Genomic DNA, 22,342 nt, shown 5'->3' on the forward strand with positions numbered 1-22,342 from the left:
TTTACAGATTGTTTACAGTGGCTCCTCGTCACGGCAAGTCAGATAAGTTTATTTATATAGCACATTTTACATTTAAAGATAAGAAAATAAGCATCCCAAGGCGTCAGATTTGATGAGTTGGATGAGAAATGAGACTCAAAAAATCATCTTTTTCTTTCAAGGTGGACCCAAAAATCTGTTAATCTAAGTTGAATCTAAGTTCGATGAATTAAAGTGTTACCCAAGCAAGCAAGCACGTTATGGTGGAAAACACCAGCCGAAAGGAATTCTTACAATCTGGCAACACACAATGTGTCCTTGTTAATGGTTTATTTCATATCTATAAAGCATCAGTAACCATTTACAAAACATTTGTTACAACTTATGGCAACACTTTAAATTAAGGTACAAAAAAATGTGCGTAGTTACAAAGAAATGAATGAAAAGTGAATCAGGAACTACCTGATAATGTATCATTAATGAGTGCTCCTTGAATAACTGTGATTTGAGGACTATATTGTAGATAATGATGAGTTACTGGAGAAGAGACTTGGAGATACTATATTAATGAATCATTAGGTAACGATTAGTTCATAAATTTCTGACCACTTTCTTCATGAGTTGATCCTGATTAACTATGGACCAACTGCTGAGTGGCACAGACTAGTAACGACTCATTAATAACTCATTACTTAATCATTAGTTACTCTTTTTGCGTACCTTCAAGTAAAGTGAAACATGATATTTAGTAGTTACCAAGTAGACTCTAGTAACTAATTACTTAATCAGTAGTTACTCTTGTTGTGTACCTTCCAGTAAAGTGAAACATACTGAGAAGTAACCAAGTACACTCATTAATTACTAATTACTTAATCATTAGTTACTCTTTTGTGTAGCTCCAAGTAAACTGAAACATGATATTGAATAGTTACCAAGTAGACTCATTAAATACTAATTACTTAATCATTAGTTACTCTTTTTGTTCCCACTCAAGTAAAGCTAAACAATACTGAGTTGTACTGTCCCTCATAACATGATGATTATGACAAGTAGTCACAGAGTTTTTCCTGTGAGCTCACAGATAGTGTCTTTATAACAAACCAGAGACAGATGGATTCTCAAAATAATATTGTAATCATTATATTCACACCACATACACACACAAACATGTGAGTCGTTACTAGTTTGTGCCCCTCAGGAATTAGTCATTATTAATTATCCAGTAGTTCCTGATTCAATCGTTTGCTTGCTCCCTGGTAACTACTCACTTCTTTGTGTGCCTTATAATAAAGAGCTGCCCGGCTTATGAATGCCTCAGTGTGAACAGTTTCTATGCGAACTACATGCAGATTAACAGTCACACCCGCTGAGAGTATCATTCATGTACTGAAGCCATATAATCCTATAGAGCTGAGATGTGTTGTGCCTGTTTTTAGCCTCTGGGAATGGTATGGCCGATTGTAACATGTAGAAAATCCCAACATAGATGGATCGGAATGTGCAGAGTCAAAACAGCTCAGAGAAACATGCATGCATGGGGCTGTTATAAATAGAAACGTGGCTCATTCATCTCAGATTCATAAAAGAGATTAAAGCCTGCGAGGAGGTGATATATAGCCTGTGGCATTTTTGCTGCAACCTTGAAAGGTCTACAATTGGAAACTTCACAGGCGGGAATGTGAAGGATTCCTATTTTTGTATATGGCTGCAGTTCTGGTGGGGTTTTACTTTTACCCTATGGATATCCCTGCCCCCTCCTCACTCCCCAGCTTCTGTTACGTTGTTGTGGAAGGGCTGAGAGTCACGGGTGCTTTTCAACATTTGTCAGGGTGTCCGAAATACTATTACCAGTCAACATGGTCCCTCTAAGTCACCTAACTCACTGGCACGCACTTGAATATAATGTTTGAGTCAGGCTGCATTCACATCAGATTATACAGACTGTTATTAAGATCAGCCGAGTGAGGAGAACTATTCATTTCAGCCTCCTGGGAGTAATTCCAATTAGAGGTATCATGGCTCTATGAAAATCCCATTATCTCTGAATCATAATTACTTCAAAAACACACTGGTGGTAGAAAAAGGCTGCAATGCCACAGCACGGCTGACAGTCACATCACTATAAAATCCCATATTAACACTAATATAATCAATTAAGGAGCTCAGCACTTCGTTTGTATTTGGCTTTACTCATTAAGAAACAGTCAGCTTAACTGAAAGCTTAATTTACATTTTGAGTGTCTAGTGTAACCACAAGCTTAGAAATGAGGGTAAAAAAACTGTAATGTGTAAAGATATAATATCAGGAGAGTTTTTCGAGTTATTCGCATTACATTGCAGCACATCGAAGTCAGATGTCAGAAGTCAGAGTTGTGACCTAAAGGTTAGAGAGAGGTTGTCGGTCGCCGTTTTTTTCTTAATTTGTGACTATGGTTAATTGTCATAGGTTGAGGTTTTGCCATTTCCTGTTTCATTTTGAAGTCCTTCCCTCATGTGTCATGTTTTACTTTTAATTTCCTCCCTTTGTGTGATTTCCTGCCCTTTTTCCGTGTTCACCTGTGTCCTATTAGTCAATCAGCCTTGGTGTATATAGTCTGCCTGCTCTCTGCTGTCTTTTTTAGTTCGGCTGTTGAGTTTCCCCGTGTCTGTTCCTGGTATTTTGCTGGCTTTTGTGTCTCTGTGTACTTTGTTTTGCTTTTGTCTTTTGGATTTCTCTGGCTTTATTATTTTGCCTTTGCCTGCCTTGTGTTGCTGCCTCATTTTTTGATTTTGGATTTCATTGACTTATCAGCTAAAGCTCGCCTTTTGTTCTTTTCCTGCCTGCTTGTGTGTTTGGGTCCTTTTCTGTGTATCATGACATCAATCAGCCTTGTAGTATCACGGCAATTCATGAAATAGTGAAAATAGAATTTGAGTTTTAAATGGAAAATCCATGTCCAAAAACCTGTAAGGAGAAGTGGTTTTTCAGAGCCACACTTCAAACCGAGGGCTATGAAAACTCAATGCCCTTTCAAAGTATTATGGTCCTTTTCCTTATAACAAGCATAAAACAATCGTCACTAGAAGTTGTGAACTAATTGCGAGCATCCACTCTTTTCTATCTCCATTAGATGGTAAATGGCGTTGTGATAATAGCAGGATTGCCACGGTAACACAAGAGAAATCACCACAGCTGAAGAGGACACATTGGAAATGACGGGTCGCTACGGTTAATGACGTATGAGTGTCTTGAGGGGTTGTCCCCTTTCAGACCTACCTTTGCTCTGAGGGGTAAGGGTTAAAAATTGTAAATGGGGTTGAGCCTTTAAGTTGCCCGATGCCAGATGCAAGACACGAACACTAATCTCTAGTAGTCAGACGTACTCCTGCACTTTGTGTGTCCCGGCCCTGCAGGTGCGTTTAGATATTTCCCTGCCATTAATGCAGGAGAACAGAATATGGATGTATAGTGTATTTCATTTTCAGAGCAGTTACACCAGAGTCCCTGCATTATTAATGTATAATCCCTCAAGTCTGAGAAAACTTCTAAAAGTGCTCAATGTACTCTGGTAAAACACTTGAAGTCTGTTGTCAGTGGTGTTCAGGTTTGTGTACTTCATCAAATATTGCAAATGTATGCGCTGTCCTTTGTTGTTTTTTTTATTCAGAAGCAGAGGATGTATTCTCAGGGGCATTCACTTGTGAAAAACAATATAACTTTTCTTATTGGTTTGCTGTTTTTGAGCTCGTCGTGCAGCAGAAATTATATGGACAATAGAGGAGAGTGTGGGCGTGTTGGTGCCTACGAACGTGGTGCATTAAGTTCTCTCGAGTGGGAGGCGTTGGTTTCAGAGAGCACTTTGTCAGGTAAGATGGATTTTGCATCCCACAGATATCAAGAAATTCAAAACAAAACTACTGCTGCATTCAAAGTCACTGACACTTACTTATTTTCATGCAAACAAACCAAGGAAAAACAACAAATGATCATGAATAAACGATGATTAGAAGTATATTAGATAAACTCTTGCTCCAAATGGGTTTTAAATATAATATATATGAAAATTAAGCCTGACTTCGGGTGATAATTAGCCACGATCACTGAGCTGAAATGAAGTGTGCATTTTCTTCGAGATGAATGGAGTCGTGTCCCTGCCGTGCCCCGATCGTGTATTCTCTCCCCAGGGCTACTGTGCATCCTGAACCGGACCATAAATTCCCGTCAGTGTCAAGGGGTTGACGCTTCAGCTGTCAGGGAGAATCATGGGATAGCTTGGGTGGAAAGTCAGACCGGAGGATCTGGCCTCTCAGGCGAAGGAGGTGGAGTCGGGATGGACTGCAGGAAGTGTAAATCTGTCTAGAATCCAAAGAGGCTCGGAGGCTGTGGCTCTGCAGTCTGAACGCTGCGTCTAAATGCTTATGATGAAATTTGAGTGTATATGTACAGCACGAGCTGACACAATGATCTGATGACTTTTTGCCTGTTCTGCAGCTCAGTAATCTTTAGGGTAAATAGTATGTTGGCCTATCTTTATCTTTTCGTGTCTATTATTTGTGCTGTTATGGTTCTTGGGAATTATTCTTACTCATTTTGTTCCACACTAACTTAGACACTGCTGCAACTGTTCCTATATTTCCTTCACAACAGGGTGTCGTCATAGATTTTTGTGCACGTACGTTGTCGGGAACTATTTCATTCAAAAGCTTTTGTAAGAAACCGGAACAATAGGGGATATTGCAACAGCATTGTACACCAAGTATCGTCTGGTCGCATTAAAAGGAAATGGACAAATGGGACTCAGGCTGGCCAAACAATGTGAAATCAGAGACTGTCATGTCTACAGAGACCTGTCTCCACCACAACTTCGACCTGTTGAACCATCTAAGACTACAGCCCGACAAGGAGAGGTGGACTCTGTGTTTGTAACATTGATGCCTGGTGCTTAAACACAGTCGAAGTTGACTGACAGTGTTCCCAAAATGTCGAACTTTAAATATAAAGATGCCGACTGTATTATCATCACCATCATATTGCTGCTGTTTACAAATACCCTGACACAAATTCAAACAATGCACTACATGTTTATGTGTATTTGTATATAATAATTGTATATGGTCTATAATTTATGTAGCATGGAGGAATTTGCTTCAGTTTTGTTATGCAATCTGTGTTCTATAATGATGATTAAATGACCTTGTACCTTCTAAAGGGCTGTTTGACCATACTTACCAACCTTGAGACCTCAAAAAAGGGGGGGGTTTTGAAAGCGGGGTTCGGGGGGGTCCAAGGACTGTGTTTCCTTACGTTTAAAGAATGAAAAATAACAAAATAATAAGTACTTAAAGTGCAACAGCATTTTATGTATCCTCCGTCTCCCTGCATAACCTGCTTCCAGCCACATGAACTGTACGAGGAAAAGAAGTTTAAAAAATGGCTTTCTGCACTCTGGCAATATTCCAAGCTTTAAAGTAGGACACGATCCCAATAGGGACAGTCAGTGTCTCCTCCACATTATTACTTAAGTGAATAATTGATCAGGTGCTGGGGGCGAAATAAGAAAAGACATGATCACATGTAGTGTGCTGCAGATTCACTTTACTAACTATACTGTTTGTATCTTTCTGTCAAATGAAGAACAGATTCATCCAGTATCAAGGATATATTCACAATTAATTCTCCTGAAGTACATGAATTAATCACACTGCTGAATTAAAGATTAAACAGCAAATAATATTAATATCTTGCCGTCCGGTGTTCAGGGGTCCACTCACCCGCAGGAATGAATTGTTAATGCTAACCTAATTCTTCTCATCTCAGATTTCCAGACAGTGTGAAAAAATAAAACTCCCCAAAAAAATCCCTGCCTGCAGTGTTGGGGGTGTCCGTGTGATTTTCCTCCTTTCAGCGAGTGTTAGAAGAGAGATCCGGTTAGGACCAGTGCTGACATGGGGGTCACTAAACACAACTGATAATGAACATGAACTGTAGGACCTCGTCTCTCTCTCCGCCCCCGCCCGTCGAACACCTCTCACCCCCTCGCCACCTCCCAACTGCCCTCAGACAAGGCTGCACACTCATTGGGTCGTTTTAGAGGAAACTCTGATCACCATGACGGACACACCGTATATAACCCGGCTCCACACCTGGGATATGAATTAGCCTATCAAGGGTTAAGTACCCCGGTCATGGGCCCGATGACAATGCCTCACCTGGGATCACGACCCTGTGGCCTTCAGGGTCTCCGGTCCACTGACTCAGGCAGTAAAGAGAGGCTGGTGGATGAGTGGAAATGAGTGCTCATATCTCAATAAAGTTATGGATTCTGAGACAAGATGTTAGGTTTAACAAACGTTGCATCAGATTTTCATCAGGCATTGATCCAAAAGAGAACATTTAAGATGGATGCAGTCTCGTTATTGTTTTCACTTTTTCCCTCTACTTGTAGAGCAACAAAAAGACATTTTTATACAAATCATCCGAACAAAGTGATTCATTATTCACTCCGATCTGTCAAGGGGGTGATAATGTTGTGACAGACCATCTGCATTTACTGTTTGATTGTGGCTAATAGACCACATTGCTCAAACTGGCTGTCTTAAAGAGAGATAAACTGATATTTATAGTTTATAACTTCACCTGTCACAGTTTTCCCTGAGAAACATCAGATCAACGGGCATCCAATCATTGCAGATAGAGTTTCCTGACAAATAAGATAGCTAACAAACTGACCTTTCACTGGAGTTGCTGTTCCCAAGATTGCTAGCTATTTTTGGTAAGTGCTAGTTTGATCTTAAATGCTCATTAACTCAATGTGTTGCAGCCATATTAAAGTGGCGCTACATGACATGTGTCGCAATTTACATGCATGAATCTATTTTTTATTGGACAAATGTGAGCAGATTGTAACATGACGTGAAAAGTGAGCTCTTCCGTGTTTCTCTCGGTTGCCTATACAAGCCTGTGGACCATTTGTTTATGTTGTTTAATGCGGCTTGGACTGCGGATTTCTTTGTGAAGGACCCAGGTCGGATTTTACGACGCTATGACGTTAATGTTCTCGTCTCAGTGCCTTTCCCCGCTCCGCTAACAGAGAGCAACAGTAGCTAACATAAGTTTAGAAATGGAGTCTACTACCATAAATGACCACAGAGCCCATTTAATTATTCAAAATTCAAAATAAATCCATCTGTAGTCACTTCACTGTGTGTTAGCACTGCAAGCCTCGCCTTCTGTGAGTAAACCAGGCTACTGTCAGACTCAACGCAGCTCAGGATTAGACTATAGGGGCTGCGTTTACATCATTTAAGATTGAGTCACATGTTAGTTTTAATTTGTTTGGACTTGAATTTTCTTTTTAAAAAAGTGACAGCCAAACGTTGTAGGCGTGAGTGGGTTAAAGAGTTGGAAAAGCCTGCAAAAAAGCAATTTAATGCAGATAACTACAAAAAAAAAAAATGGTTTTGAGAAAGACAACAACAGGTGGGTGGTTACAATGAGCAGTCATTCCTCCTCTCCAGTTAGCCTCCTCTGCTTCTTATCCAGCTTTACCACCAGCCAAAAATAACCTCAGTTTTCATACCAGTACATGCAATTATTAGCCGACATAATCTTCTTTAGCAAGAAGACTCCCTTCCTCCCGCAAAATCCATCTACTTACCGGAGATTACTTTGCAATCAGTTTGGCCTCTAATGAGATGTCTCTTGTGCTGCTATTTCTGTTCACACTCATTTGACCACTGAAGCTCACTACCTGTTTCTTCTCAGACTTATTTTTCAAACTGCTGCCTAAAACTACGACCAGAAAATGGATTTTCATGACAATGACATTGAAGCGGACCTGCCATTTGCATAACCTTGCCACATAGAAAAGATCAGTGAAGTTAATAAAAGCTGCCTAACTTTGAGGCCTAGAGGGAGATTTGGGAATTAGGCAGGTTGCCAGAGTTTATTAATTTAAGCATACAAATCTTTCAAATTCCAGGAGACCGTGCTTAAAGGACAAGTCCAGCCAAAAATAGAAATTCAGTCATTATCTACTCACCCACTTGCCGATGGGAAGTTGAGTGAAGTTCGTAGTCCACAAAATATTTCAGGCGCTTCACAGCTAAACAGCTTTGTAGCGTTCACCTAAACAACAGAAGTAGATGGGGACCTGTTTTAAGATGTAAAGCAACCGAAGAAAAAAAAACATAAAGAAAAAAAAACATAAAATGGCTCCGTACATCTCGTCCGGCAGCCAACACGCCCAGATTTAATGTTTCTACAAACCAGAGATACGTCCAAGGCTGACATAACAGAACAGGTAGGTTATTTTAAGCCAAACAATGATGTTTTCCCAACCCTCCCAAGTGGTTTTTGTGCCTTAACCTAAACACAGCACTAACACAGCAAGTTTTATCTTATCTCTTTAGCAGCTAGAGTGAAGGGTTTGGCTTTTAAAAGGTTGTAAATGACATCGTTTCAAAAACAAGATCTCAGGCTTTTTTTCGGAGACTTGAACAACACTGAGCAAGCTGTGTGGAGTCATTTTGTGTTTTTCCATTTAGTTGTTTTTTCTACCACTACTACTTCAGTTTCAATCGCTATTTTGCTGTGAAGCTCCAGAAACGTTTGTACTTTCCACTGACACAGGGTGAGAAGACAATGACTACATTTTCATTTTGGGGTGAACTTATCCTTTAACAAAGCCATTACTTTTGCAGGAGCGCCACTCATGCAAACGTAATTGCTGTTGTATTACTTTTAATCAGATGGAATCACAAAACTTCAGGCCTATATGCACAAACGCTTTGGCACAGGATTCCTTCAAGCCTTCCTGCACAGGGCTGGAGGAGTGCCAATCCAGGCTATAGTCTTGCACAAACAATGACTCTCCTCCTCGGCCCAACCGAGCTCTGAGACAGTCAAGAGCAGCCAGTATCACAGTCGGAGCCAGTATGATAGCATCTCCAGCTAATCTTTTTGGCCCGGCTCCCTCCGAAACTCTCAGGCTACAGACTCGATGGTGGTCGAGCAAAGCGGGGAGTAAGGCGGTCTCTGCAGCTACGCTAACAGACGGCTCCTGTCACAGCGGCGGGTTCGACAGGGGGTTTGGGTTTCAAAGGCGAGAGGGGAGGCAACGCTGATGGCATCTGCCTTCTCTCTGGTAGACGACGCAGGGATTCAGTTCAAAGGCCGAGCGGCTGAAGTGCATCAATTAGCGAGGCGAGAGAGCTCGCTAACTTGCCCGTTCGCCAGCTAACTCTCAATGACCTCAGAGTATTGCACGATGAGAGTGTTGGGCTCTGGTCGGACAATGTCAATAGCCCCTTGCAAATGGACTGGTATTGATGGACTGGCTTAAAGGGTTGTTCCTGCAAATGGAAGCAAAAGAATAATAACTATTGAGAAAAGAGGAAGAAACGGCAACATAGCTGCAGGGAGAGCAGATTTTACCAGCTGTTCACGTCCCTTTTTTTTTCGCCATTGTTTTCAGCGAGTCTGCACTGAGAACAGGCTTATCACCTGACAGCCGATGGTGATTTAGTTCAGAGTGATCTGAAGGTCCCTCCTGATTGATTCTGTCCTCATTCAGGAGAGTGATGGATTAGCCTATTTGCCTCTCAGTGTCTATGTGTGCTGTTGTATCACTATCTGCCCTGCCAGACAGAGCCACTGATCGGGACTTAAAGAGGGCACTGGCCTTGACCCTCCGGCAGACGATAGGAGACCTCTCGTCTGGCCGGAGAGGTGAGGCGTTGACCCCCGAAGCCCCCCTTGTCTGGCCCTCAGCGTCGCACTCCAGCTCTTGTTCGTGTACTTTCATGACAAGTGGCTCATGTCGCAGGGGGAGCATTATGACAAGCACTTCTCAAAAGTGACTTTCATTGCAGGAAAGTGAATCCAAGTAAAAAGAAAGGCCGTCTGTGTTTTTTTTTTTCCACCCGCATCGCTTTGATGCCGCAGCCCGTAAACGATATGGCAGAACATCGCTATCATTAATATCACGCCGCCTCTGGGAGTCGGGGGATGTAGCCAGCGATAACACAGACTGAATCCAATCATCAGGAAGTGTGACTGTAGCCATGGCAACCTCGGTGACAATGATCCACCAATATTAGTTTTTCCTGAAGTGTCTGAGCCTAGAACAAAGCGAGTTTTTGTTACAAGGAAAATTGGACTCTTGAATAACAACAACAGCAGACTTTTTTTTTGGAGGGGGGGATAAAGTGCCCGGCTCCAAGAGAAACTAATAGGATATTGATGAATGTCAGTGTTGACGAGTGAGAAGAGGGGCACTGCTGCGCTGTATAATTGGTTATATGGGGTCTATCATTAAAACAACAGATAGCAAGGGCACCGAAGCTTTGGCTGGATGCAGGCAATAACATGATAGCCATAAAGCCACAGTGGGTAAAGAGCACAGGCATGTCTGGCTCAGCCTGCGTCACCCAAAACCATCGTTTTATCCTGTTGATTGGTTTATATGAACCGTCTTCTGAAGGCGTATCATCTAGAGTCAACATCATTAGACATGGGCTTTGTAAGAGAGTCTCAGTTTGTCTTAACTTCTGCAATCGTCTGCAAGTCCTTTTTTTTTTTTATCACTATACGACTTTTTAAACTAGTTATGAAGAACTAAATTAACACTGATGCCTCTACATGACCTACATGAGCAAACGAGACCATCAGCAAGAAGATTGGCTGTTTTTTCATGATAAATATAGTGATTCTTCCAACTTATCTGTGTTTGATAACCAGTGTTGGGTGTAACGCGTTACTTTGTAACGCGTTACTGTAATCAGATTACTTTTTCAAGTAACTAGTAGTGTAAGGCATTACTCTACTGAAAATAGTAATAATATTACAATTTTCCGGGCTCGTTACTTGCGTTACATTTGCTAGTAGCTACCAGCTACTTCACCACACACGCATCACACAAAACAGCACGGAGGGAGGGGGGGGGGCGTGAATGGATCAGTGATTGGTTGGGGTTTGACACGAGGTATCATTTACCATCACCGATTGGTCGCCAGCGGCACCCGCCAGGGCAGATGGGTAAAAAATGGAAGAGTCAACAAGTCCGGAGCATGTTGCTGCTGCTGCTTCTGCTAGCTCGTGTCCTGAAGAAGGCACCGCTCTGCAAAAAACCTCGTTCGACGGCTGGAAATTCAACCACTATTTTCAATATTAGTTAATATTTCTTTGTATTTGATTGCACAAGTACACTTGTTTGTATTTGCACTAGACAATGTTAATTGAGGAAGTTAAACAGCATGTAGGCCAGTCTGTTGTTGGGTTAATAAAGACCTTCAAGAAGACTCCTCCTTTGTCTGCTCTCTTTCCATCTTATGCATCTCAGGCAATTTTAGAGTAAGTAGAAAAAAAGTAACTAGTAATATAACTAGTAATATAACTAGTTACTTTCTCCAGGGAGTAATATAGTAGTGTAAGGCATTACTATTTTTGAGAGTAATATGTAATCTGTAATATATTACTTTTTAAAGTAACTAGCCCCAACACTGTTGATAACCAATAATCAAGATTATATTTGCTGAGATTGAATTGAAGGATCTCACAGCCTGAGGAAACAAGCTGCTCTGTAGTCTGGTGGTACAGCACTAAAACTACATTTTCTTTGTTTCACCATCATCAGATTACAGTTATTCATCTTACATACCCACAGATAGATACATTACCTCACTGCCATGCATCCTGCAAACATCTGTGTTTAAAAAAAAATTGCTCTCCTCTAAAACAAACTTATATACTTGCCAGATCAAGATCTTTACTACAGTTAGATCGATTATACTAATTTAAAAATGTTCTACTTTGGCTCTGATGCAGCATTGTCTCACACAATGTCCCGCTCACAACAATATCTGGTTGGTAACGTCACAATTAAGAGCCTATAAACACTGAATAATCTGAATCTGCAATGCAACTAGTAGCTAAATTTATCAAATAATGGAGTGGAGAGGAAGTATAAAGCAGCAGAAAATGTCAAATGTGGAAGAGTTTCATTTTTACTGCAAACGAATGTCGCTCCCAAATATCAGTTTTCAGTCTCCTTGTTTTCTAATAATCGGTATCGACCCTTAAAAAGCCATATCAGTCGCCCCCTAACCTTTACAACACGAGGCTGCGGTGCTCATACTGCTGTTGTCCACAGGGGTCGCCAGAATCAACCAAAAATAAAGTTCTTGTAGCGGCTTTAATTCACCAACTGACAATATTTTCATAACTGTGGCTGATGGTTTAATTTATGAGATTGAGGAGCGTACAATGATCTACTAATTCAAAAATGTAATTGGCACATTCTTATTAGCTGCAGGCCTAATTTTCATTAAAGTGTTATGAATCTGTTCCTCAAAGAGCTGGAATATTACAGAATGTCATTCAGAAATAATGAATGTGGATGATGAATGAAGTGGACATTCGAAGCGGTTCACTTTACTGTGAAGTGATTGTGCAGTTGGGCCCTCACATCACAGTCATCACACGGGCCATCAACAGCACGTCTTTCTTATTTTAATTATAGCTCCTTTAATGTGCACGGTCAGTAATAAAGGCTGACCTGAATGAGCATCTCTAATATTTTGTTCATTACATACAAATTCCAGTTGTTTACTAGAATACAAATTGAATGTTGAAATGACTCACTTGTGAAATTGCTCTTCAACGAGATTGAGCATCACGAAACAATGAATATTTGGGAACCATGAGAGGCTCGCTGAAGATATTCATTGCTCTGTTATGAGACCGGTTACTTGATATGAAAGAAAATACGCTGACAAGAAAGATATTTGCATGGAATAAACAAATGCCTGGGTCTTTGTCAAGAAATTGTGCAATAACTACACTATGAATCATAAAAGCTGACTTTACTTTCCTATTTGTAAGAAAAGTTGATTTTTGAGTCTCATTTTGACATCAGTGATGGATAACAGAGCTTATCAGGATTTAAATAATCAGTAAATGTGCTTATGGATCATGTAAAATAACCCCAATAAACAGCCACCCCGTCGTCCTCTCATGACAATATTTATGATCATCTGACTCGGCTGAAAGCAATAAATGTAATGTGATTTACAATTGATCCCTATAATGTTGACAAATGGGCAGAAGGCTGCGTGAATACAAACGTGTGTGGCCCAACAAAATGTAAGAGAATCCTGAGATTCCCACTTTTGACACTCGCGTGAATTATTCTCAACAGGTTTGCTCTCCACACCCAGGACCCTCCGGACAACCGTTACTGTCCAAACACAGCAGACGGTAATTGAGCATTGATGATTCTGTGTGTGTGTGTGTGTGTGTGTGTGTGTGTGTTAACCACGTGTGTGTTTGTGTGTGTCATCCTGCAGGCCTGGTGAGCGTTTCATCCTGGAGGGGCGATGTCGTCGATGGCGCGTTGCTCCTTCACGTGCCCACGGTAACGACAAAATCCAAACAACAGGCTCAGACCGAGGATCAGCTGTCCCGTCCGAGGTGCCACACGTGCACGTGCGCGCACGCATGCAGACACAAACACACGAGTCTGACGCCACGCCTGGAGCCGTGCATGCCATCGGGCCCTGAAGGTCATCACCACCTGTTTGATACAATAAAAAATCTAGTGTTACTGTTGTGGAAGTTATTGGAGCTAGAGTTTCACTGTGTGTGTGTAATAGTAGTGCAGGTGCATGCAGGGAAATGGTCAGACGGGTGTAGTATTATTGATAGGGAAGCATCCGTCTGCACTTTACCGCTATTTTATTTCATTGTCTGAGGAAGTCGTTCGTGGAGACGATGTTATTTCAGAGAAGGAAGGTTAGCGAAGAATATAATGAGTCATAATCCGCTGTAGAAATTAATTGTCCGTCCAAAATAAAAGGTCAAGACACGCCTGCCAGCTCTGCTCACAGATAGAAAATCAATTGCTGTGAGAAGAGAATATCTTTTTTCCAGAGAAAGTCCCTGGCTGAGGTTTGAGGGGATGGTTACCCTTAATGACTTAATCCGTGTGCAGTCTCAGCGGTCTCGGTGTTATGTGTGAGTGTAATCCTCGCTGTGAGATGGGAGCCCAGAGCTGACCTCACTGTTTGGTTTCACAGGGTCCTCGGGGGCCCGGGGAGGTTCTGGGGCCTGGTCCTTACAGCCTATAGTGGTCTAAAACACTGACATGCAGGCCCGGGGTCCGCGGGGACCGCCGAGCCCGGCTCCTGTTACCGCCGGGTTAGTCACGCTCTGTGAGATTTATGTGTGGAACAGTAGTGAGGGCTTGGGTTGCACGATACCACCAAAGTGTCGCGATATTAATCCCCCGCAGTATTGAACTTGTAGCGCCAGAGATAGCCGAGTATCAACATTTTAATGGAAGACGAACTTATGTCAATATAGATACATCAACACTGGGGACTGCTATCTGTGGTGAAAAGATCTTTTACTTCATTCACATTCAGCCCCCTGCATCACTTTTCCAAGACATCACTTCTGTGGTCAGACATACTAAATTATGCAAGGAAAGTATGGTTTAATTATGCCTCCACACTTTAATTAAGACCATTTTAGCTTCCTCTGCCAAAATGGCCTTTGGCGATTAAAAAATAAAGTCATGCAAAGAAGTTGAACTGGAGAAAGTTGTCAAAAGTAAAAAGAGGACTCATTTTGCACAGCTGGCCTCTGTGGAGCTTATTTGAACTATTTTGCACACTGTTGGGTAGTTTAAACTATTATAATACGTCATATTTTATACGATTATGATGTTAATCCTAATCTGTAAAGAAGCTAGTGACTATAACCGTCAGATAAATGTATTGGCATACAGTAGAAGTTAAATATTTCCCTGTGAATTAACCGTCAAGTGGCATAAAATTGCACTCAAGTAAGGTATAAGTACCTCAAGCTTGCATTTAAGTACTGTATTTGTGTAAATGTTGTTACATTCCACAGTTTGTGGTTTGAAAGTGTCATGACGTACTTCTGAGTCACAGGAGTTCATCGTCAGATCAACATTTCTACATGCTGAAACATAAACACACTAAACATAAACACTTCAATGTTTTGAACTGACACCAAAACGTATTTCCTGCACTGCAGAAAATCTCACCAGTATCAAGTCATTTCCTTGTAATTGAGTCTTAATCCCTGATTTCTAGAGTTGGGGAGTAACAAATTACATGGGATAGAGTTAAGTTATTAAATTACAAACTAGGATGAGACTCAGTAGATGTACAGTACATACTGTATATATTTTTCCTTATGTTTCTCGTCAAGATCCATGAATTATTGCCTGAGAAATATAACGGAAATGTCGAAAACAAACTCACAATGTTAAAGAAAGTGAGAAAATAACCGGATCTGTCTATAGACTTTTCTTACAACACCGTGATTAACCGATTGTGTTTGAATACCAGAATATAAATAGATAAACTGTCGCTTTGTATCTTCTTTCCATGCTTTCTTTCAGCATATTTCCAGACAACGTGGGTCAGTTGTTTGGCTTCACTGCCCAGTTTAAAGCATTTGTTAGAGAAGTAATCTAATTTCATTTATGAAATTAACTTGCTTCAAAAAACTGCTATATTGTCAAACAAAAAAGAGTCCTGATACATGTATTTTTCACCTGTTCCTCTCAAGAACAGAAAAGATTAATTTCGGACACAAAATAAATAAGATTGTTATTTAAGAGTTCACTAATAAGACGTACTGTGTGTCAAATTCAACAAAAACTATCGATAACTTGTTCCATTTCTAATTTTTGTCTAACTTGATACAAAGTGCAGCTTGTTACGTCTCATTAGTTTACCCCGAAACAAATTGCAACCAACCGTTGGCTCTAAAGGAGGCCTGAACAACAGCTCCAATATGTTTTGTCTCTCATCACACAGACCAGTTTAATATCCAGTGGATTAAGTGGCAGTACCTGATTATGCATTAATGATTGTGTAACCCCTGTAGTGTTTGCTTAGCAATGGTGCAAATGCCATTGACAGAAATGTATCTAAAAATAACGCAGACGTCAGCACTTCATTCAATTCTGCAGGCTTTGTATCATCAACCCGAATTCCTGTCCAATCCTCGGCCGTGACGTCTCTTTATTTTTAACCCCGGCGATGATTCAGTTGTTGCTCAGCAGACGTTTTAACGCAGGTTACGACAACAACCCAACAAAACAATCTGTCGACAACACGTCTTCATGTCGGGGGACCACACAGCTAGATAACTGGACTTGTGGTGGTCGCTTTTAAAGCGAGCGCTTGTCCCGGTTGACATTTGGACAGGCCGCTGGTTAATGTGTTGTTTCACACTGTTTAGCGTTGATGGGGTGGGCTCGTGGTGTGGATGGAGCCAGGCCGGGACCACCTCTCTGGCGGCTGACCCTGGGTGCTCGGGGCAGGGGGACAGGTGGAGCGGGACCCCCCATACTTAACCATGGACCTCCAGTAGAGAACACTTAGTCACGTCTCCCCAGGTGGAGTGTCACATTTGGAAAAATCAATCTACTTCCATGAGCTTAAAACATCTTTTTCTCAGATATTAACTAGACTTTTCAACTGCGAGTGTAAACAAAAGCTGCGTCGTTACACCTCTTTCTTTGTGTAGGAGGGTTTTAGCATCCCCCTGCTACATTGAGGAGACATAAGGGCACACACGCCCCTGCATGGATGCAGACCACAAACAGGCAGCGTAAACAACGCCGAGTCTGCCTTGTGTTTTATCTCCTTGCCACCCACAGTTTACGCCAGCGGGGAGCTGAAACCCTGCGCTGCCCGGGGTTTTCATCTGTAAGCCCCCGAGCTAATCACCATACCGGAGCCCGTCACAAGAGCGCGGCTCCGGCGCCATTAGAACTAAACCTTCCTCTGGCTCGCAGTCAAATTATCAAAACACAAACTGTAACTTTAAACTGCTAATAGACGTTATTTCACTTTTCCCACCAGCCCAGTTCCGCTGCTGGCTGAAAATCAAGCCTGCATGCTTAGTCTGTGTGTTCGCCCCTTCGGAGGATTTCAGACATTGTTATAAGAGAGCAGCGCTGATGTTTGAGAGCCTCGCGCTCATTTGGACATTCTTTGTGAGTGAGGAGTTCCTTCGGGGGCCGATGTTTGAGTTTTGAGTCATGCCTCTCGGATGGAAAGAAGACAGTCAGGGCGATGAACAATAGGAGGGAATGGAGTCATCTTGGACCAGTGATTCCCCCTTTTTTTTTTCTGTCCAGCACTGACCCGCTTGACCCACTCTTAGCGGTGCTTGACAAAGGAATGCATGTCTTTACTTAGCACTCCTGAATTTATCTTTATACTAAGACACTGTTTCCAGAGCTTTCCTTTCCTTCGTCTCCGTATTGGATTGAGGCAGATGAAAGGCGACGTCAGTGCTTGTTGGTTGTGTTTGTCAGACGTGTTTTCCTTGATTCCCTCTCCCCGTGTGGTCCCCGCTGACCTGCTTTCAAAAACAGTCTCCCGAAACCCAGGGGGAGAGCTTCACACAGCAGCTGAGTCTGTGTGAGGATACCGGTCACACCAGCAGCACCGCAAACCCGCTGTGGACTGAAAAATGCAGCACACTGTCAAATTGGTCCTAAAAATATGTTTGATGATGGAGCAGCTTGTTGACTATTGAAGGCAAATGAAATGAAAGACCAGTTTTGAGGGTTTATAGACAACAGAGAGAGACGACACGTTACAATCCTCTCACATGTGGCCAAAAAAAAGTGATTAATGCACATAAATTGACCTCCTTCCTTCGACTCTACTGAACATTTCCCGAGCAGATTCTTAAGTGATACCAACTACTGGTCGGGTAGCTTGTTAGCTCTGGTGCCTCATGCTAAAGCTTCTGCACGTTAATGGTGATGGTAATGTCCAAGAATTGCCCCGGTAAGTAAATTCAATTGCCAAAAATGGCATTACACCCCATTTAGGTCAAGCATACAGAAGTGTAAGCATGGAGCACCAGAGCTAACAAGCTACCCCGGTTGGTAGTTGGTGTAACATCCCTGAAGAATCTGCTCGTAAAAGGGCCCGGCTGTATTTTTTCAGCATTTGTCATCTTGTTTAGGAAATATTTTCCTTGTCAACAAAGGTCCTCACCTGGGAAATGGTCATTAGATTCGAAGGAAGGAGGTCTGGCATGGTGGGTAAAGAGGGAGGAGTTAGAGGACAACCTGGGTAAACACAACAGGGTCATCTGGGGTTCAAATCAAGGAAACCTACAGTAAGCTCTCACTCTTCTTCTCTGTTCTTCTGTTTGTCCTCTGAAATGACTTTGGTCACCACAAGGGTCACAATTCCCCCTTTACCTCTCAGAAGTTTCCTCACATACACAGTGAAACTTTTCCATTTTAAGTCATTCGGTTCTCTGCCGAGCGTATCTGCATATAATAAATGTGTACGTGCATGAGTTATTGAAACCATTGTGCCAGGTGAGATACATCCGCAGAGACACTCCTGGACAGAATGTGTGGAATTTCAAAAAACCTATCTTCCCCCTGCAACGAGTTTTTCGAAGATGATTTGCACCCATGCAGCCCCGGCATTATATCACCGGGAAGAAGTCTTCACTTCACTCCACTGTGCCCCCGGAGTTAAAGTTACATGATGAATGACAGGGTAATCAGATCGACTTTCCAATGCAGCGAGACACTGCCGCCCTTGAGACAACGCTGGAGGAAGAATTGTTCCACAGCCGGGCCGAAAAGGACATCACGATAAAGAAGAGGCGGATATAGAGTGCGAGACTCAACCAGCAGATAACAACTGATACGATTTCTTTAGGTGATCGCGCCTCATCTCCTCCGAATAAAATCGATCTTCACAACCTCATTATCCTGAGAAGAATATGAAGCATCGCGAGGAGGGGTTTTTTTTGGGGGGGGGTGGGCTTTGGGGGTGATGGGGTTAGAGGGGATCGGGATGTCACTGCTCCGCTGAGCCTTCATTGAGGACTTGATGGATGCTCTGTAACCAATGGAGATAGAGTGCCCCCATAGCTCGAGCGAGCACACAATCTTCTCAGCAGATTAACTTCCATTGATTTATAGAGATTTACCTCAGGAAAAGAAAACAGCTGGCAAAAAAGGACACATACCAGAACTGCCAGGGGATGAATTCAACAGGAGGAAAAGCCGGCTCATTTGTTAAAAAAGATGATTCGTATCAGCGTAAAAAAGCAGATAGAGGATTGAATTACAGGGCGGGCGGTTGATGACATGAAACTTATGGACAAAAAACCCCAAAAATGTTCACGAAAATCACTTGAAGCTACAAAAAAACCCTTAAAGCTAAATTACTGATTTTTATTTTATTTATTTTGGCCTTTGGGGCTGAGGAACAAGCTGGAAACACAACACTGATAAATGTTTATCTGCTTTAACATACGCTGAAATCATTAGCATAACTTTGCTCGTTTACAGAAAAGCATCAAGGACGGTACATTAAAATCCAACACAGCGTTGGAGGCGGAGCTCCGTTCATTCCTATAAAAAGCTGCTTGGCAGTGTTTCAAAGCCAAACTGGCTCGACTCCCCGGCTGTAAAATCACACAGATCTTCCGCTGAGCGAGACGGCTAACTTGCAGCTCTTGTAGGCTTTCCACCGTTTTACAGCTGCTTCTTTGACAGTGTAAAAAAGTATTTTTAGGCACCAGAGCATCATGTGACGTTGTAGTTACACTGTTTGGCCACTATGAAAGTTGGCTTCAAAGCATGGCGCTCTTCCTGGAGGCTTGTAAAGGATGGAATCCGAACCCATCGGGACCTGATGCTTAAACTTAATTTAGAAATGATGTCCAGGTTTGTGTCACTGTATTTTCATGGTGATCTACGTGTCTGAAATTAACAACTGCACGAGAGGTTAACACAAACTTAGTATATCAGCTCACAGCTTGGACAAAACAGAACATCTGCCGAGTTTGGGTCGAGCTCGGTCACTTTTAATATGAATTATCTGGAATCATCCTAGAAATAGCGTTTTCATCCAACGCACAGAGCCAACGTTAGCTTAATTAGCTGACTAGCTCCAGCTGATGAAATCGAACGTGGACAGTTGTAATTTTGGCGGGAAAATTGAGCATTTGTCCACTTCTGCCCTTCATCGAGGATCCGTTATTTAAAAAAAAATGATTTAATAATTTTGAATTGTTATTCTGTCCCAGTTAATATTGGAAATTGCATACATGCTGTGTGAGAATTGGACGCTTACGGTGTAATGTTAGCAACAACGAGGCTTAGCGCTAGGTGAGTTACCTTCCTGTAGCTTCATCCAGCAGACATGGAGCAACATCAGCATTCACTTTGAGTCGTGCACCTGTAAAGCAAGAACAAACAATTAAATGAAAGACACTCAAAAAGCTCCGTAGACCAATGTAGAAAATTAACTGAATAACAAAAAAACAAATTGATGAGTGCAGCTAACTGGTACCGAGGCCGCGGCTGCTCTAAAGAGCCAACAAGCTCTGAGACTTTATTCTTATCGCGTGTGAAATGGCCTCGCTGCTTAGTACTGATATCCCAATTTTATCTGGGATGCTACTGAACCCGCCAGAGGTTAGAGATGTCTGGGTAGGCTGAATAATTCAGTCTCAGAGAGGAAGCTATTAAGTATAGATTATCTGAGAGGTTGAAATCAGAACGGAGGCAATAATGTCGGAGGCTGATGGAAGCTATTGAGAAAGAAACCTATAGGCCTTCTGGATTTACTTGGACGGAGGCGGGAAAAGAAATAGTCTTTTTCAGCCAAATAATCTCTCGTTTCTGTCTCCCATGTTTCCTACGGCCTCCCCTACACCATTAACACCCCTCCATTAAAGTGAAATATCAGATGTGGTCGAACATGAACACGGACAGAGCTCCCATGACATCAGCTCCATGCTTTGGCCAAAAAGCCTTGAAGCTCTGGCACAAAAACTCGCACACAACACAGCAAGTGGTTTATTTTTGTGGGCTCATAGAGTGAAAGTACACAGACTTTACCGTCTTGTTCCTGTAGCTAAGTAGCCTTTCTCTTATAATCCCTCAAACATTTACTTGGAGTAAATTTTCTTTATGTGCGTTTTGATTGAAGTGGTGTTCTCCCACATTTTCAAACTGCTTCCATTACAGACTGTAAATGTTGTCCACTCTCCATAAACATCAGAAATTGGCAGAGTGTGAAGCTTTTTGCTGAGAACAGTGTGTCGGCCAAGATAATGACTCATCTGCTTTTTCTCTGTGCACTCAATTCTCTATTTTTTGTCCTATTAACGGAAAGTTTTCTCTTTTTTTACAAAGGACGACCACATCCAGCAGAGTCCTATTTTTTAATATAGCATCAATAGTGTAGCTTAATTCAGTAAAATATTTAAAAAGACAGTGTATTTCCAGTATTTTCAGCTTAATGGTGTCAATAATCCACAGTTAGAAAGATTTCTGTTTTATGTTTCAAAGTAATAACTTACTATATATGTGTTATAATGTAAAATGTTTCACGTGACAATGTGCTACTTTATTGTTATAATAATATAATAATGTTATAATAATATGTCATGTTTAACATAATAACAAGATGTTTTCATAACAAGAAACTTGTTATAATTGTTTGTTGTTTTCATGTTTTAACAGGATATTTTTACATGATCACATTATACAGAAACGCATTATCAAAATATAGACTTTATGTTATAACAATAGCTAATAGTCAAACTATAACAAGATATTTTAAAGTTATAAGAGGATATATTCACATTATGTTATCATGGTGTAGCAAGAACCAGTTCACGTTATAACAATACAGGCTATCGTGTCTTAACATGAAACATTTTTAAGCTATCAAGGTATAAAATGAACTATTTTGTGTCATTACAATACATTTTCAGGTTATAACGAGAAATGTTATATGTTGTAGCATGATCATTTATTTCGATAACATGAAACATTTTTCATTATAACAAGATATACTTACATTATTCTATCACGTTATAGTGAGAAACATTCCACGTTATAACGGAGCGTGAAAAAGTTATATTATAACAATACGTTATCATATAATTATGTGAAATCTTCCACGATGTAACAGGATATTTTCAGTTTATCATCATGTTACAATGTGAAAAATTGTAAGATGTGATAATGCAAAAAAAAAAAAACATTTTTAACATTTTAAACATAAAACTGATTCCTTGTTCTTTCTCTGACGTGGCACCGATAACGCTGCTGTGTGTCTGGACGTCGAGTCATAACATCTTTAAAGCAAACAGATGAGACAGGTTGTTATAACTCAGATTTAACACCATCATCCATCCACAGCTTGTGTTTTTGTTTTCCCAACCTCCAGACAAGTCAGGACAAGCCCAGTCATGTGACGACGCTTCAGGGATCTCGGGACTTCAGCGGCATTGAGTCATATTACCAACGATACTTCTTCCAAGTCATGTTACTCACGT

The sequence above is a fragment of the Pagrus major genome, chromosome 14, assembly GCF_040436345.1.
Source record: "Pagrus major chromosome 14, Pma_NU_1.0".
Lineage (NCBI taxonomy): Eukaryota > Metazoa > Chordata > Actinopteri > Spariformes > Sparidae > Pagrus > Pagrus major.